Here is an 18,398-nt window from a genome sequence, read left to right as displayed (position 1 = left end):
GCAACGTGGAGGCACCTTGTTTGTAACCACCCCCAACGGGATTAAGGTATATGAGCATAGATAACTGGATTCAAGCAACCACACAGTATTGATGTGGAAGTGTTCTCTCCAGTGAAAACAGACTTGTTATAGTAACCAAGGAGACTCATTCCAGCCTCCGTAATTTAGTAGTTAATGAAATTTTGAACATTCATTTACGTAAGTTGTGGGGGTAGACCAGATCCATCAGGTAACAATTTTCTAGTGGTACCGTAAGACAGTTTCTCTCACGATTAAAAAAGTGGAGTAAGATTTTTTTAATTTTGCCTTGATTTGTAATTTATCTTAATGCCAGAATGTCACCACCATGCCTTTACACCTTTGCCATATCACTTTTTTGGTGTAGTATAATTATCATCATTCACTTAGATACTGAAAACAAAGCTAACAGAATAATCCCGTAGACCATGCGAGAAATATGAGAACTATTGCGATGGAAACTTTGAGACCTAACTGATTTATCCTGCGTGGGTGAGAGCAGAGGTAAAATAAATATGTAGGTGCAGTAAAATAAAAATTCAGTGTGGTCCATTTCACTGGGCATGTTAAGGATGGAGGATGAGAACTGGGTGCGGAGTGAGAGAATTTGAGAAGAACGAGTAGACTGAGAAGGGGTAGACAAATGGTTTGGGAGGAAGGATAGACCTGAATGTGTTATGATGAGAAGGGGTAGACTGAGATTGTTTGGGAGGAAGGATAGAACCTGAATGTGTTGTGATGAGATGGAATAGACTAAGATGGTCTGAGAATGTGGAAAGGATGGAGGATAACAACTGGGTGCAGAGGGGGCGATGTGTGAACGTTGAGGGTCGAGTTGTGAGAGGAAGACTGAAAGACCTGGGATGGTAATGTGTGACCTCAGCGATACGTGGCTAAATAAAGGAGCTGCTGGAGATAAAGAGCTACCATCTGGTGACCTAGGCCGATGTATGGAAGTATTTTGGAGCCTTTATAAATGAACGAATGAATAAAAAAGGTTGGCTAGTTTTCCCTCTTTTCTAAACCGTTCTTATCCCATTCATAGCTGGGTAAAGAGGCTGAGATGATCTATATTTAACTACTTCCCTTATTGTGTTTTCTTGCTTGCTGCACCCTGCCTCACCCCATCATTAGGCGGAAAAGATCGGGATGAACAAAAATTAAGAATGTCACCAGATAATTAACTTTTTGCATTAACTTAACTTGAATAGGGATGTAGCATTATACTGTTTAAGAATAGATGCATTGGTTACTATGCAAATTTTATTATTATTTTTCACTGAGAAACTTGTTCACTTATCTGTTAACTCGGTTGTGGATTTATGCTTATCGGCACATGAATCTGGAGGACTTGATGCTGAAATTACCCTTCTGCAGTCCACCATCCACCTTTTAAGTGATAGATGCATACGTGTATGATAAGAATATTAGCTTATTCCTTGAGATGGATGGAATAGATACAACCTTCAGTCATGTCCTTCAGCATAAGATTTAACTAGTATTGAGGCAGAACTGTCATAGTAGTCAAAGGGTTAGTGAGTTAAAAAGCATTTTTTGTAAACAGGGCAGTTGGAGGGGAGGGGCAGCTTACTGGCGGAGGCGGCCACCCTTGCTGGGTTGGTGTCTGGTGGTAGCCTTACACAAGTGCCACCACTCCCACCCCCACCACCACCACCTTTGATATGGTGGAGCAGCTCAGCTGCATACTGAAATGGTAAGTACTCTTAAGTGTGTAATTGCTACTTAAACATTTAGATGCCAGTCTGTTGAAATAACCACTGATGGGCACAGTGGAGTGTACAATGTCAGTAAGAATAGTTCTCGTTAAATCATGCATTGATACTATAGCTTCTGCTGATTTCCAGTTGGCAGCAAAACTTTCCTCAGTCGGTGCTGGCAAGTTAGAATGCACTAAAGCCTAGAGTTAAAAACTTAGGAAGCTAAATTTGCAAGAGTAGTGCTTAAATAATATTAATATACTTAGACATGCTAAATGGAAACACCTACAGTTGGTGAGTAGTACAGTAGTTAAACGAGAAAGCTAACAATCATATATCTGGAAATTATCATCTTCACCTGTTCCACCTTGTGTATGTTGCATTCTTAATTTTTGTTAACTTTTACTAAGCTTTGGAGACATGGAACAGGTTAGATCTTGCCATTATTACCCTTTCACTAAAGAAAATATCCCGTGAGCTGGATAAAACCACTGGGTGTTGACAGGAGTGAATGAAAACAAGTGACAGGATTCCAGGGCTGAACCAAAGTCAGCTGGAGACGCCTGAATTTGAAAGGGACAGCAGTGTCGTGATAGTAAAGCCTTGACTTCTATGTGATTGTGATTTTCTAAGTTGCATTGGTACTTTTTAGCTTCTTGACTCGGATATAGATTTTACTGATGCCAATTTCGGACTATTCTCTTTACCACACACCTTTAAAATGGAAAACACAGCCTTCATTTAGCCCATCAGAGCCATGATTCCTTCCTAAGTTGTAAAATGCCAGGTGGTAGCAAGAATAAAACCAAAAATACATCGCAAAGGAAGAGGTACTAGGAAAGTCAACGAATTAGAAGTGTATCTGCATGAATTTATCTCTGCCTGTGAGTGTTTTTTCTTCTGCCTGTGACTGTTTTTCCTTCTGACTGTTACTGTTTTCCTTCTGCCTGTGAGTGTTTTTCCTTCTGCATGGGACTGTGTTTCCTTCTGCCTGTGACTTTTTCTTTCTGCCTGTGACTTTTTTTTTCCTTCTGCCTGTGACTGTTGTTCCTTCTGCCTGTTTGTTTTTCCTTCTGCCTCTGACTGTGTGTTTCCTTCTGCCTGTGACTGTTTTTCCTTCCTGTGACTGTGTCCTTGTGCCTGTGACTATTTTTCCTTCTGCCTGTGACTGTGTTTCCTTCTGCCTGTGACTGTGTTTCCTTCTGCCTGTGACTGTGTTTCCTTCTGCCTGTGACTGTGTTTCCTTCTGCCTGTGACTGTGTTTCCTTCTGCCTGTGACTGTGTTTCCTTCTGCCTGTGACTGTTTTTCCTTCTGCCTGTGACTGTTTTTCCTTCTGCCTGTGACTGTTTTTCCTTCTGCCTGTGACTGTGTTTCCTTCTGCCTGTGACTGTGTTTCCTTCTGCCTGTGACTGTGTTTCCTTCTGCTTGTGGCTATTTTTCCTTCTGCCTGTGGCTATTTTTCCTTCTGCCTGCGACTGTGTTTCCTTCTGCCTGTGACTGTGTTTCCTTCTGCTTGTGGCTATTTTTCCTTCTGCCTGTGGCTATTTTTCCTTCTGCCTGTGGCTATTTTTCCTTCTGCCTGTGGCTATTTTTCCTTCTGCCTGTGGCTATATTTCCTTCTGCCTGGGACTGTTTTCCCTTATGCCTGTGTCTTTCTCCTTCTGCCTGTGTGTTTTTCCTTCTGCCTGTGACTGTTTTTCCTTCTGCCTGTGACTGTTTTTCCTTCTGCCTGTGACTGTTTTTCCTTCTGCCTGTGACTGTTTTTCCTTCTGCCTGTGACTGTTTTTCCTTCTGCCTGTGACTGGTTTTCCTTCTGCCTGTGACTGGTTTTCCTTCTGCCTGTGACTGGTTTTCCTTCTGCCTGTGACTGGTTTTCCTTCTGCCTGTGACTGGTTTTCCTTCTGCCTGTGACTGGTTTTCCTTCTGCCTGTGACTGGTTTTCCTTCTGCCTGTGACTGGTTTTCCTTCTGCCTGTGACTGTTTCTCCTTCTGCCTGTGACTGGTTCTCCTTCTGCCTGTGACTGGTTCTCCTTCTGCCTGTGACTGGTTCTCCTTCTGCCTGTGACTGGGTTTCCTTCTGACTGTGACTTTCCGCCAGTGACAGTCTTTCAAATACCATGTCCAAGAATCCTTCAGTGAATGGATCTTGACTTCTCTTCAGTTTTTGTCTGGATTTTTTTTTTGATAGATTTTCTCATGTAATCCAGACTTGAATATACCGTCTATAGGATTACTTCAACAGACATAGCCAGATAAAGCACACAGGGAGTTGAGGGATTATCTTTTGATGTATTAGCAATGTTTACAGTTTTTCTTTCGTAAAAATTTGGCCACCGTCTTTGTCGTCGTCATTGTCGTTGTTTAATGGGTTAAGGTGCTCCCTTTGGTTGATGTTTGGAATTTGTTAGGTGGATTTGTTTGCTGCTGTATTTAATGTAGATGCCTGGTGGCCAAGTGGGTTAAGATGGGCCAACCAAATGTGCTTTAGAATATTAGGTCTTTTCACCTGGGGCGGAGCAGACAGGTCTATAAGTGGTACACCTGGGGTTTTTTTTTTTTATCCAAGGAAAGCTTAAATATCTGCCCTTGGAGGGTTCTGAGCAATTTTTGTTTGAAATACAAAGTTACCCAGCTTGAAATTTTGATTTAACATGTCAGCTTTTGCCCAAGCTGGTGCATCAGCTGACTATTAGATGAATTTCAGTTTCGGCCGTAGGAGGCATTTTAGCAACTTATAAAATAACAAGTTGCTCAGCTTGAAAATTGAGCTGATTTGATATGTAAGCTGTTGTCCGCTGATTATTCAGCAGTTTTCAGTTTTGGCCATGAGGTGGCATTTTAATAAAACAATTTCACATTCTATGAGTTTCAAAGACAAACTTTTAAAAATTGGCTGCAATAGTTTTGCCGCAGGTCTATGAAGATAATCATTTGTTGATTAGGTGCGGAATTTAAACTTCTGATCTTGTTCAGATGATTCAGTTGGCAGGTGTATGAATGTTAGGTGTTGCTGTGTGCTTAGATTAGGGTAGTATGTTTAGGTGCTTGTTGGTTTATTGGGTTTGGGTGCCTGGTGGTGCTGTGGGTTGAGATGCCTGGTGGTGCTGTGGGTTGAGGTGCCTGGTGGTGCTGTGGGTTGAGGTGCCTGGTGGTGCTGTGGGTTGAGGTGCCTGGTGGTGCTGTGGGGTTCGGTGCCTGGTGGTGCTGTAGGTTGAGGTGCCTGGTGGTGCTGTGGGTTGAGGTGCCTGGTGGTGCTGTGGGTTGAGGTGCCTGGTGGTGCTGTGGGTTGAGGTGCCTGGTAGTGCTGTGGGGTTCGGTGCCTGGTGGTGCTGTGGGTTGAGGTGCCTGGTGGTGCTGTGGGTTGAGGTGCCTGGTGGTGCTGTGGGTTGGGGTGCCTGGTGGTGCTGTGGGTTGGGGTGCCTGGTGGTGCTGTGGGTTGGGGTGCCTGGTGGTGCTGTGGGTTGGGGTGCCTGGTGGTGCTGTGGGTTGGGGTGCCTGGTGGTCCTGTGGGTTGGGGTGCCTGGTGGTCCTGTGGGTTGGGGTGCCTGGTGGTGCTGTGGGTTGAGGTGCCTGGTGGTGCTGTGGGTTTGGGTGCCTGGTGGTGCTGTGGGTTTGGGTGCCTGGTGGTGCTGTGGGTTTGGGTGCCTGGTGGTGCTGTGAGTTTGGGTGCCTGGTGGTGCTGTGGGTTTGTGTGCCTAGTACCTCATCCACAGCTTAGTGTTTCAGTTTTGGGAGTGGTTCAGTTCCATCAGATAAAAACAAACTAGCTAATGTCTTTCTTTATTTGCAGGAGGCGAGTTGACTTCTGACAAGATGACTGAAGATCATCTCAAGGTAGCAAGAGCAACCCAGGTGTGTAAAAAAAAATGCCGTAGGTTGAAAGATTTTTTTAATGACAGAACAGGGGAAGAAAAAACAAATGAATAAAAAATTAATAATTGGTAATGTGTTAAAACTGGATCTCATTGCTTTAACTTGGCCTAAGAATATCTTGGTAGTAATGAAGTGCCCTGGAAAGGGCATAACTTTGGCCTCAAATTACCATCTTTGAATCTTAAGCGTAAAATTTTCATACTAGTCACGAAGAAGTGCTTTGGGAAGGGTTTAAAATTTGTACTATAGCTACCATCTTTGAACCTTCAGTGTTTCACTATAACAGCAGATTAAAATTAGTGATGCTAGTCATGAAGAAGTGCTGTGGAAAGGATGTAGTGGTGTTGGTCTTTTTTTTTTTTTTCTACTGAACTAAGCGAAGTAAGCTGTTAAAGGATAAATATTGGCCAAGTTAAGGTAAAACAACTGTAGTTGTATATACAGAAAGTCTTCTTATGTGGTAGTCACAAAGTGCTGTTGAAAGTGTGAAAGAGCGATAGTTGTTTATACAGAAAATCCTCGTTTACTTTGTTTGTGTGTGTGTGTGTGTGTGTGTGTGTGTGTGTGTAATCCAAGTAGTTTACTCATTTTGTCACCAGGGTCGTGTATATACTGGTCATGAAGTGCTGAATTATTTTGTCCCCAGACAGGCTGAATTTGCCCATCACCTGTAGTCCATCATTATCCTTTGGGAGGATAGAGAGGTATTATGAGTAGCAGCCAAAGAGACTCAAGAAGGCAACCCTCTCCAATGTCTATAAAGTGGGGTAATATGACTTGGAACCAAGGAGACTCCCGTAGTCCATTACTATCTTTAGGGAGGATATGGAAGGAACTGAGGGGCGTTTTGTTTAATGGGACTGTAGTTGTTGTTGTTGTTGATCAACCCCAGTCTGCCGATCATTCACAGGCAAATTACAGCCCCTTTCAGGGCCACCCCACGCAGTAAGGCGATGTTTCCTTGCTGCTGACAGCGAGTTGCAAGGAAAAGTGGGGGTTTGATTCCCGGATGGATGCTGCATTTGCGTCTCCACCACAGCAGGCTGTACTGTACATCGTCCCCCATTATCTGGTTACATGGTTACCACTCAGCACTGTAAATGGTTGCCTGGGATGCAGGAAACCATTAGGCCTGTTATGTAGTGCAGAACCACCTGAAGTGGGAAGAGAAATAAAGTGACTGGAAGGAAAGAGATAAATAGGAAGAGAGGAGGAGAGAAACACAAGCAGAATGATAGAAGAGAAGGAAGAAGATGGCAGCAGTACATCGTGAATGCATGATGGTTGCCACCACCTACCCCCTGAGGGACTTGTAAGCAAGAAGACATGAAAGCAACAGTCTGTGCTTGTAAAGCCATACCACATTGATAAGACGCAGGAGACTGCCACCTCGTGAAGGCAACCTTGTCCATTGCTTATAAAGTTTCATTAGTATAGCATGTTTTCAAACCTGAAAGATCCCTGTTTCCCTTTGTCTCAGTTGATCACAGTGTGTATTCAGATTGGAGGGTTGTGACTAGAAAACAAAAGTGAAATCTGGGGCTGTTGGTGGCACTGCCAAAGCAGAGGGAGTGTTGCCATGTGTGGATTGCCACAAGGGAACTCCAACTTGTGTGGTATTTGTGATAAGTGGGTTAATTAAGAGATGTAGTGGTATTAGAGGTACATTGAAAATTGCTGATAAGGTTTGTGTGGTGCGTCTGGGAGAGCATGCAGAGATTGTCAGGCATGAAAGGATTGATCTTGCTGGTGAGTCTTAAGTGTGTGGAGGAGTTTTGTTATTTGGGGGGGGGGGACGTTATGTTCTGGAGGTGGGGCTGAAGTTAGCTGTATGGTTAGATTAAGGAGTGGGTGGAGGAAGTTTACGGAGTTGTTGCCTCTCCTGACATTGAGAGGGCTTTCTCTCAGTGCTAAGTGCTAAGGGATCTTTGTAGGCGGCATGTCAGGAGTGTAATGTTGTATGGTGGCGAGGTCTGGGCAGTAAAGGAAGAGGATATTCGTAAGCTCAAACATGCGGAAATAATAATGGTTAGATTTGTGTGTGGTGTGCCCTTGAATGACAGGCTTTGGAGAGGTGTTGGGATTGCGATTCAACAGTTGAGAGGAACGGTGGGACTTGAATGTATTGGTACTGTGATGAGAAGGGGTAGCTTGAGATGGTTTAGCCATGTGGAGAGGATGGCAGACGACAACTGAGTGTGGAGGGTGAGAGACTTAAATGTTGAGGGTAGAAATGAGAGGCAAACTAGAAAGACCTGAGAGGAAGTCATAGAGGGAGAACTGAGGGATAAGGGACTGGACAGGGAGACTGCCCGAGACCAAGTAGCATGGAGAGTTGCTATTTGGTGACAAAGGCCGATGTATGCAAGCTTGTTGGAGCCTTCATAAGCTATACGAAACTAAACGAAGGAACCAAGGAGCCAAATTCGTACCTTATAACTTAGGGTCATCAAACAATGCAACCCCCCTCCCGCTTTTATTTATTTATTTTATTTTAGCTTAGTTGTCTGCAGAAAAGTGTACCTATAAGGCTAATTAAGCAGGGTATAAAATTTTCATTACCAGTTATGGAAGGAACCGTACATATTTAAGCCATACCTGTGTCTTGAAACGAGGACATCTGTATATGCACTGTATATATTTGTGGATGTGGGAGCATCTCTTGGCCAGTCAGTCAGTCAGACCCTTTGATTTTTCAGCAGTTCTTCGCTCATGTAGATTTTAGTACATGTTTCCCTCATGGTCCCACATCCATTATTTACATATTTGTGCTGACCATAAAATGATTTCCTTTATTCCAATAAATGATTGTTTTATATAAATGTTTTAATATTTCATGTAATGGAGTACACTATTTTCTTGCCTTTAAGACTTTTTTAATATCAAAAACAGCTCAATTTTGACGAGACAGTCTCAGAATTTAAGATATTTTGGAAGTAGTAAAATTAGTTTTGCTATTTTTAATCTTACGTCAGTTGTGTTGCTGATGGGCGAAGTATTTTTGTGAATCTTAATCAAAATACGAAACAAGTAACGAGAACTGCAGCGAAAAATCCATGCTCATGGTGCTGACAATTTTTTTTTTACACTTCTTGGCACTTTGCTTAATAACAGTGATGCACCGTGCCAGTTATTCATTCAGACTACAACTGTTGCATCTTTATCTCATTTCTGTTGCTACGTCAGTGGTCACTGCTCCTTAGAACTGTCTGTTTGCATCATTCCACCACTCTGGCAGTTGCATAGCACCTGTCTAGCAGCAAACTCTCGTCCCTTTTCAGTCTGTCTGATGCATGAGCTAAGTTAATCCCAGTCATTCATGTATGCAACAGGTCAACTCTGGAACTCTTTGCTTCCTACTGCCTATGACCCTCTAGCCTTTTAAATGCAATGTGTCCAGGCATCTCGAAATTAACGGATCTTGAATTTGGCTCTTAGCATTTCATTTTTGTTGGAGGGAACAATCTTTCAGGCTTTCTAGCATTTGGTTTCCTCTTCCTTGTACTTTTTTTTTTTTTTTTAAATTCAAATCTTTCTGGGAGCATTGCCTAAAATTTAGCTGCTACAGTGTTCATGTCGGACTCAATGACCAGCTGCATAGGTATGAAAAGGCTGGGAACAGCATACTGATTTTATATAAACTGTATTTTATGTTGTTAGTTACCTACTTGCACCAGACCATGAGTGATAAATTTCAGCGCATCTCGGTTATTAAATGATAGGAAATTTTAATGCTGCAAGGCTGCTCATTAGAGCATAAGCTAACCCTGTACTTTTTCAAAGTTTTTTAAGGGAAGAAAGTCTTAAAGGCGAAAAATGTTGCCTATTACATATATAACTTGTCCTTATTTATCATCATTAGTGAAGTTTTTTTTTTCTTTAGGACGCTGTTAATGTTAGATATATTATGCCTGCCTTGCACATGTCTGGTCAAAAATGATAGGTCATTCTGTTGCCTTTTGCTCCAAAAATTAGAACTGGGAGACCGAGGATGAGATGTAGGGATGGAGTGAAGAGGATGTAGAATAGAAAATTAACTAGGCGCGTGAGTAAGGTGGAAGGATGGAGTAGAGAGGTATCCGAGAGAGAGAGAGAGAGAGAGGGGTGTAAGTTAGGGGAGGATGAAGAGTGAGATTAACTAGGAATGTATGTGAGTGAGATGGAGATGGGGAGGAGAGAAAGGGGAGACTGAGGATGAGATGGAGGGATGGAGTGGAGAGGTATATGAGAGAGGGGGGTGTAAGTTGGGAGAATGGAGAGTAGGATCCCAACTAGAAGAGTGTAATGTGAGTGAGATGGAGGGATGAAGTGGAGAGGTATACGAGAGTGGAGGGTGTATGCTGGGGAGTGAAGAGACTAGCTAGGAGAGTGAATGTGAGTGATGTGGAGGGATGGAGTAGGGAGGCGCATGAGAGAGGGGGGTGTAAGTTGGGGGGGGGAAGGCAGTGAAATGGCAGGGGGCAGGGCAACATGGAGGGGACCTTTTTGTTGCCACTCCTTACGGGCTTAAGGCATCTGCTATAGATAGCTTGTTCACACTACTACATTCTCAATTATAGTAATATAGCCATGAGGTATATATTTTTAAAGATTTATTTGTGTGCTGAGATTATACTCTGAACTTTAACTTGGCCTAAAATTGTAATCTTTCCAACCTGAATAATTAAGAGTTGCAGAATCTTTAAGCATGACGCTATTCACAAATATATTATGAGATGGATTTTGAACCATAGCATTGCCTTTCTATGTCTCCGATTATGTTGTACAGCTGGAAAAGAATGAAAAATTGGGCTAAATTAGTGAAGAATGCAACATTGTTACGTTTAGATGAATGTGATTTTGTTGATGTATATTTAACATGCATCACAACCAGCCCATGTTAGTGTGTTTGAACCCTTTCAGTACCGTGATGTCTTTCCTCTGTTTACTGCTTCATGTCCCAGATGGTTTTAAGGTTTATTCTTGCTGCTGCTAGTCTATTTTATTCAGCTTAGGATTTCTCGTACCATCCCTACCTTGTCTTGCCATCCCTGCCCCCGTCTCCTGGCTCTGGCCTACCCTTGCTATACCCAGCCATGCTCTGTCCTACACCTCGAGTATGAGAAGTCACCCCAATGCTATACCCAGCCATGCCCTCCCATACCTGTCATGTCCTGCCATACCCCTCCAGTATGTAACCTCCTTAAGCTGAATAAAATCGTGTGGCGTCAGCAGGAATTAAAGTCCTTGTACTGAAAGGGTTCATTGGCCCTACTTAGTCCTTTGATATGTGCCATTTTGAAAACCATTTTTGTATTAAGTGTTTAAGTGATGGTAGTGATTGGTACAGAAACAATGGCATATGTCAGATGAGTAAGGTGGGATTTTATTGTACGAAAAGATTTTGTATTTATCTTTAACATGCATTAATGGGAACACAGGCTGCCTGGTTGCAAAGAGTGCTTAGCAATGCATGTTAACACAGCCCTTCTCATGCTTTGTTGATTGCCATGTTTACTTGTATAGCTCTGCTCGGCTTTAGCTGGGCAGAGCAATACAAGACATGGTATACTGTGTAACAAAGTGATGAGCAGGGCACGCTCTTGGAAGCATCTAAGGGAAGGGCGCCGAACCTATCTCGATAAATGGGCCACGAAAATACGGACTGGCAACCCTCACAGCTTGGTTGCCAGTCCGTATTTCTCAGGCCCATTTATCGAGATAGTTTATTTTTTCAACTCCTACTCTTGTGTATATATACTCTGGAAATAAAATCATGTCTTTTACCACATTGTCTTTATTATATACCGTTTTTTTGTACATATTATATATATGGTAATGTGAACTTTGAAAATATCAGAAAACATTCATACAAATAGACTTACATGAATGGTACGAAGGAGAGATCACTTCGTACCATACACAGAGAAGCCAATTGTGGATGGACACATGATGATGACTAGGAACCTTTAGAAATTTTGGACTTAAAAACATGGATCAAAACTTTCTCGACCGAAAAATACTGACATAAAACATGACTTATGGACTTAGTAAAAATATCAGCAACACGACTTAGGGAGTTTGTAAAAAAAAAAAAAAAAAAAGCAACACGACTTATGGACTTAGTAAAATATCAGCAACACGACAGGAACATATATTCAAAAAAGATAATTCTGCTTGTAGTTTGATAATTACAGAAGCTAAGATATGAACATTATTACGATAAAAATGTTTAAAACTAAACAAACTACACAAGGGGCACGGCCAGGGAGGGCAAAAGAGAGCAGAGTCAGTTCCAGGACAGAGGTAAGGACAGCAGGACATAACAGGGATGGAAGGACAAGAACAAAACAGCATAGCATAGCATAGCATGGGTGCAGGGCAGGTCAAAGCCAAGAGAGCAGGACATGACTGGACAGGATAGAGCAGAAGTGGAGACAGGAATGGCAGGACATGGATTACAGAACAAGACTGTGATGGAAGGACAGAACAGGGAATGCAGGACAGGACGGGAGAGGAGAAAGAGATGGCAGGACAGGACGGGGATAGTAGGGCACGAACAGCAAGACAGTTTTGATGGCATGGGTGCGAATAGCAAGGGTGCAGGGGAGGGTATAGCAAGGATATAGTGGGAGGGCATTGCTGGGTATACCAAGGGTGCAGGGGAGGGGAGGACAGTGCAAGGGTGCAGGGCAGGTAAGAGATGACATGACAGGGTTTGCAGGACAGGACTGGGATGGCAGGACAGGACAGGGATATCAGGACAGGGATTGCAGGACAGGATAGGGATGGCAAGACAGGACAGAGTTGGCAGGACAGGGATGACATGACAAGGTAGAACAGGACAGAGACGACAGGAGAGGACTGGGTTGGCAGGACAGGACAAAGATGGATGGAATAGCACGGCAGGGGAGGCATGGCAGGGAATAGCAAGACTGCAGGGGAGGGCATGACAATGATGGCAGGGTAGCGGTGCAGGTGGGGATGGCAGAGCAGGGCAGAGCAGGGCAGGGGAGGGCAGGGATGCAGGGCAGGGCTGGAGTGTAGGGCAATAATGAAAGGAAGGGCAGGGCAAGGGTGGTCAGGTCAGGGCAGGACAGGGTAGAGATGCAGGGCAGAGCAGAGGGAAAGGAATAAGGTAGTGTAGGGCTGAGGACAGTAGTGTAGGGCTCAAGGCAAGGCAGGATAAGGCAGAGGATAGGGAAGGGAAGGGAAAAGAGAAGGACAGGAAAGATAGCAGAGCAGGATGGTGGTGGTGGTGGTGATAGGATGGGTTGAAGGGTGGTGGGACTGGTGGTGGTTGGGTGGGTTGCAGGGTGGTGGTGATGGCAGGGGGAGGAGGGGCAGCAGCAACAACGGTGGCGGTGGTGATGGTGGTGGCAGGGAGGGGTAGCAGGGTAATGATGGTGGTGATGCTGGTAATGGCAGGGAGGGGTAACAGGGTAGTGGTGGTGGTGGCAGGGGGGACAGCACAATGGTGGTGGTGGTGGTGGTGGTTGGTGGTGGTGGCAGGGAGGGGTAGCAGGGTAATGATGGTGGTGATGCTGGTAATGGCAGGGAGGGGTAGCAGGGTAGTGGTGGTGGTGGCAGGGGGGACAGCACAATGGTGGTGGTGGTGGTGGTGGTGGTGGTGGGCAGCACAATGGTGGTGGTGGTGGTGGTGGTGGTGGTTGGTGGTGGTGGCAGGGAGGGGTATCAGGGTAGTAGTGGTGGTGGCAGGGGGGGCAGCACGATGGTGGTGGTGGTGGTGGTGGTGGTGGCAGGGGGGGCAGCACGATGGTGGTGGTGGTGGTGGTGGTGGTGGCAGGGGGGACAGCACGATGGTGGTGGTGGTGGTTGGTGGTGGTGGTGGTGGTGGTGGTTGGTGGTGGTGGTTGGTGGTGGTGGCAGGGAGGGGTAGCAGGGTAGTAGTGGTGGTGGTGCTGGTAGTGGCAGGGAGGGGTAACAGGGTAGTAGCGGTGATGGTGCTGGTAGTGGCAGGGAGGGGTAGCAGAATAGTGGTAGTGGTGGCAGGGGGGGCAGCACGATGGCGGTGGTGGTGGTGGTGGTGGTGGCAGGGAGGGGTAGCAGGGTAGTGGTAGTGGTGGCAGGGGGGGCAGCACGATGATAGTGGTGGTGGTGGTGGTGGTGGCAGGGGGGGCAGCACGATGATAGTGGTGGTGGTGGTGGCAGGGGGGTTCCGGGGTAGTGGTGGTGGTGGTGGTGGTGGTGGCAGGGGGGATGGCAGGGGGGATGGCAGGGGGGGTAGCAGGGAAGAGGTAGTAGTGGTGGTAGGGCGGTAGATTGGGTGAGATGCAGAGTGGGTGGTGGTGGTGGTGGTGGTGGCAGGGAGGTTGGATGGGTGGTATGATGATGAGGAGGAAAAGAAGAGGAGGAAAAAAGAGGAGGGAAGGAAGAAGAGGAAGAAAAAGAAGAAGGAGGAGGAGAAGAAGAGGGGGTGGATGGATGGAGGGAGCCTAATAAAAGACATAACAATAAACTTGTGAAATACTAACACACAGAAAACAACACTCAGTATGCAAATTAAAAGCTGCCAGTCAAAAAAAAAACGGAAGAAAAAAATCCTGCACCTTTTTCCCAGTCTTGTATGGTGATGTAAGGTTCAAATGGTCGAAAAAAAAAAAAAAATGGTGTGCGTCCAAAAAAAGGAGGATGGTGGGATGCAGGAGAAAGGTAACTTCTGGTATCCCGTCCAGATGGGCTTGGAACTGCTACAAGAGCAAAAGAGTCACATTCGGACACATACCAGAGAGTGAAGGCAGGTGGCTGGTATTACTGTAATTTGGCAGCTGGATGGTATTAATCTGGCTCTTCCTCTCCTCCTTCCCCTTCTTTGTAGGCAGTTTCCACGGCTGAGTCAACTTACCTGAAAAATATATTACATATTAGTTCTTTCCTTCAAAACCTTGATTAATGGAATTATCTGGATGGTGGCAAAATCAGTATCATCTGGGGTCAGCAGGAGTTAAATTACATGGCAGTACCAAAATATCTTTTAAAATATAATAATAAAAAAGATACTAGTCTGTAGTCTACATGGTTTGAATGTTGGAAGAACCTGGGGTGACATGACCAAAATCCACGTACATTATACACTGGCAGCATTTTATATACTGAGAGGCAAAAGTTTGTTAGTTACCATATGGTGAATTAATTTGGCCATTGCATTTACTTTAGGCAGCACTCATCTTTTACTATAGTCGCGGTGCGCGACTCTGAGGTTCTTATTATCGTACCCTGGCATTCAAACGTGCATCTGATTTCGTGTAGAATATGAGACGCATGTGATTCGTGTATAATATGAGACGCATGTGATTCGTGTATACAGTAATATGTTCGTGCATAATAATATTCGTGTATAATATATTCGTGCGTAATAATATGATTCGTGTATAATACGATATAAAATAGGACGCACTTTTGAATAGTAGGTTACCAGGGTACGAAAATTAAAACCTCAGAGTCGTGCGCCGGGACTGCTAATGTTGCATCTGTGTACATTTTCAATCTTAGGGCTGTCTTGCCATAAATAAACCGTGAATTATCATTAGTAGTAGTAGTAGTAGTAATTTATTATTATTCGTACCACTTGTACACGGAACGGACCGAATTGTGTGTGTAACATCCGTAATTTTTCAGAGAATACAAACCGAAAACTGGGCAGATGCAACGTTAGGTTTGGTTAGGTTAGGCTGGGTTTGGTTGGATTAGATCATTTTAGGTTTGGTTTGGTTACATTAGGTATATTCATATTAGGTTAGACTGGGTTAGTATACGTCAGTTTAGATATGTTTAGGTTGTGTACGATACAGTATTCTTTCAGTTAAACATAATACATGAGGCCTACTTAACCCCCCCCATCCCGACGTTTTCTGGGCAGTGGTACACCCCAGTCCTGACATTTTTGGACTTTTTTTTTTTTTTTTTTGGCTCAAACATCCGCTTTTGGTCAGAAACATCGAAAATTCATAGAGAAATCGCTCACCTGAGGTTTAAAATACTCGATCCAGGTAGGAGTACCTCCTTACCTTACAGGGTTTTCTATCAGGCTGGCTGCAAAGAAAACGAGTTCTATGGGAGGATAACTATTCCACACCACTCGTAAACATTCATTCATTCATTCATTGCCAGACGCCATGTATCCCAGACAGGGTGGCCAAGGGCTTAGAATTAGTTGTTTTACAGGGAGGGGCACTAATCCTCCACCAACCCCACTTGACGTAGGGATGCCAACAGCATCTGGTGTTCCCAGGCGGTCACCCATCCAAGTCTAATTTGGTACGAATTTACATGTAGTACGAGAGTATATTGGTTTTCAAATGGTAATATAGGCATTATAAGCATTGTTTCACTCACTAACTCATCACCATTCCTGACCTTTTATTGCCACATTACCTGATCATCATTTCTGACTGTTTCTTCCTCTAATGTTTGTCCTCCACATTGTCATCGATTGGGGAATGACTCTGGCCCTGAATTTCGTACCGTGGCATGACATAGCTTTACTGGCCAGGTCACTGATAACAGGTGAATTGCTGAGAAAAGGGCATGCAGGTGGGGGAGGAGGTCATGCTGGGTAAGGCATTGTCCCTGCCTGGCATCTTGTAGAGGAAGGTGTCCCGTGTATACGTGCCAAAAATCACTCGCGAAAATTGAAAATTGTGCAAATTAAATTGAAAATTGTGCAAATTAGGGACCTTGCAATGTTGCCACGTTAATTTACGTCTCCGGGATATGAGTGCACATCATGTGAGGACGTGAATTCACGTCTCCAGGACAGGGCGGGTTAAACTGAGAATAATCATTGCTTTCAAGAAATTTGGATAATAAACCATCAGCATTAATGTACAGTCAGGGAAAGTTCCGCATTACCCACTGTTCGGAGCATTGGTGGTCGACGTATAGTCACGAAGCAGCAGCCAGACCCACTTGTCTGGTAACTGTGAGTGGAAGGGAGGGTGGCCGGGGGTGGGAGGGTTTGGAGAGTTGCTTATGTCACAGTAGCAATCCATGTTTACTGTCAAAGGTATGCTTCTATGCCTTCGATTTCTAATTTCGACAGGAATGATAGTTACAGAGACCGATCTTATAGTTTGGACTTCCCATGTCATTCTGTCTAAAGGAAAACGAAAAACCTGTTAATCGTTCATATACGTTATTATTATTATTATTATTATTATTATTATTATTATTATTACACACTATCTTAGACTCTAAGTTTGAGATGAATAATTACCAAAATAACACTGGAAATGTTTGCAAGCGGATGTTTACAGAGGGATGACAAAGGATAAATACTGTAAATAAATTTATAAGAATTTACATATAGATAGATAGATAGATAATATAGGTTTGGCTTTCGAGTCAACACATAAGATAAATATATGTTATATCGTTACGAATATCTCCTGAGGAAACGTCTTATGTTGAAGTCGAGAGGGAATGAAAGCATTCAAACCTCTGTCGGAACCCAGCAAACTTCCATAACTTTCCTGACAACACTAAGTCTATCGACATCTACGTAATCTTTTCCATAAAATTCTGGCATTATTTTGTCATCTACCCTTACTAAAGCACCGGTAACTCAAACACACCGTTCAAGTCATACATTGCTGACCTCACGTGACTCCCAATTTATCATTAAACCCTCCTCTGCCCCCAATCCCCCGCCTGCCCCTCCTTCACACTCACAATTACCAGACACATGAGGTCTGGCTGCCGCTTCACGCTCACCTGTCTCACACCAGTGCTTCGAGAGGTGGGTAATGCGGAACTTTCCCCGACTGTACATTACGTGTAGCAACGCAATAGCATTTAAACAAGTTGCTCTTCTGTCACTTTCATTTCCTTCCATGTTCATCAGTTGTTTCTCTTTACGTACCATTCCATATCTAAAGACCTACGATTGAAAAAAAAAAAAATCTCATCTTCAGTTCCTTGATCGTTTGTCATATTTGCTTCCTTAATGTTCTCTTTCAACAGTTCTCTGTCCTCTTTAGAAAGATCTCTAAAATGCTGGGTTTGGGCTCTGAAAACAACACGACACCCCCAGAAAGAGCCCATGGAGAGGTAGACAGCGCGGTCCAGCTCCGTGCGAGAGGGACGTAAGTCCGCCTGGGCCGCGCGCCCCTATGACCCGCAACTCACCCGCCGCCACCATAGCCTGACCCTCAACAACCACGGGGTGGAGCTGTTACTCCAGCTCCAGTCAGCACCCCTGAGACGGCCGGTAGCTGCTCAACCCTCCTGCAGGAGATGGCCTGCAGCCGCTCTGGAGATAACCAGGAGACGGCCTGTAGTCACTCCGACCTTCATCAGGAGATGGCCAGAAGCCACTCTGAAAGTGTCCCTAACAAGACAGCCTGTAGCTGCTCGACCCTTCTACAGGAGACGGCCTGTAGCTGCTCCGGAGGTAAGCAGGAGACAGCCAGTAGCCGTTCCCCGCCTTCGTCAGGAGATGGCCTGTAGCCGGTCTGAAGGTGCCCCTCGAGAGTCGGCCTGTAGCTGCTCCCTCCCCCAGGCCACGGCCAGCAGCCAGGCCCTACGGCAGAAGACGGCCAGTAGCCGCTCCTCCGTCGGGTGCTGACTCATGACCACCAACCTACGACCCAGAGGGAGTCCCCAGCCTGGAGGAGTACTGGAGAGGCCCTGTGACTACCACCGGGCTCTTCTCCCTGCAGCCGGATCCTGAGAGGACTCGCCTGACGGGCCCCGACGTAGGCCAACGCCACAGCCCCCTCCTGATGGCGTCCCCGAACACCGGGGACCGCAGCCCCTGGGACCTCCAGACCGCCCCCAGGACCCCCGGG

Source organism: Coenobita brevimanus, chromosome 71 (assembly GCF_032717465.1).
Source record: "Coenobita brevimanus isolate Jiangsu-jjx chromosome 71, ASM3271746v2, whole genome shotgun sequence".
In the NCBI taxonomy this organism is placed as follows: Eukaryota; Metazoa; Arthropoda; class Malacostraca; order Decapoda; family Coenobitidae; genus Coenobita; species Coenobita brevimanus.
This window is presented reverse-complemented; position numbering follows the sequence as displayed.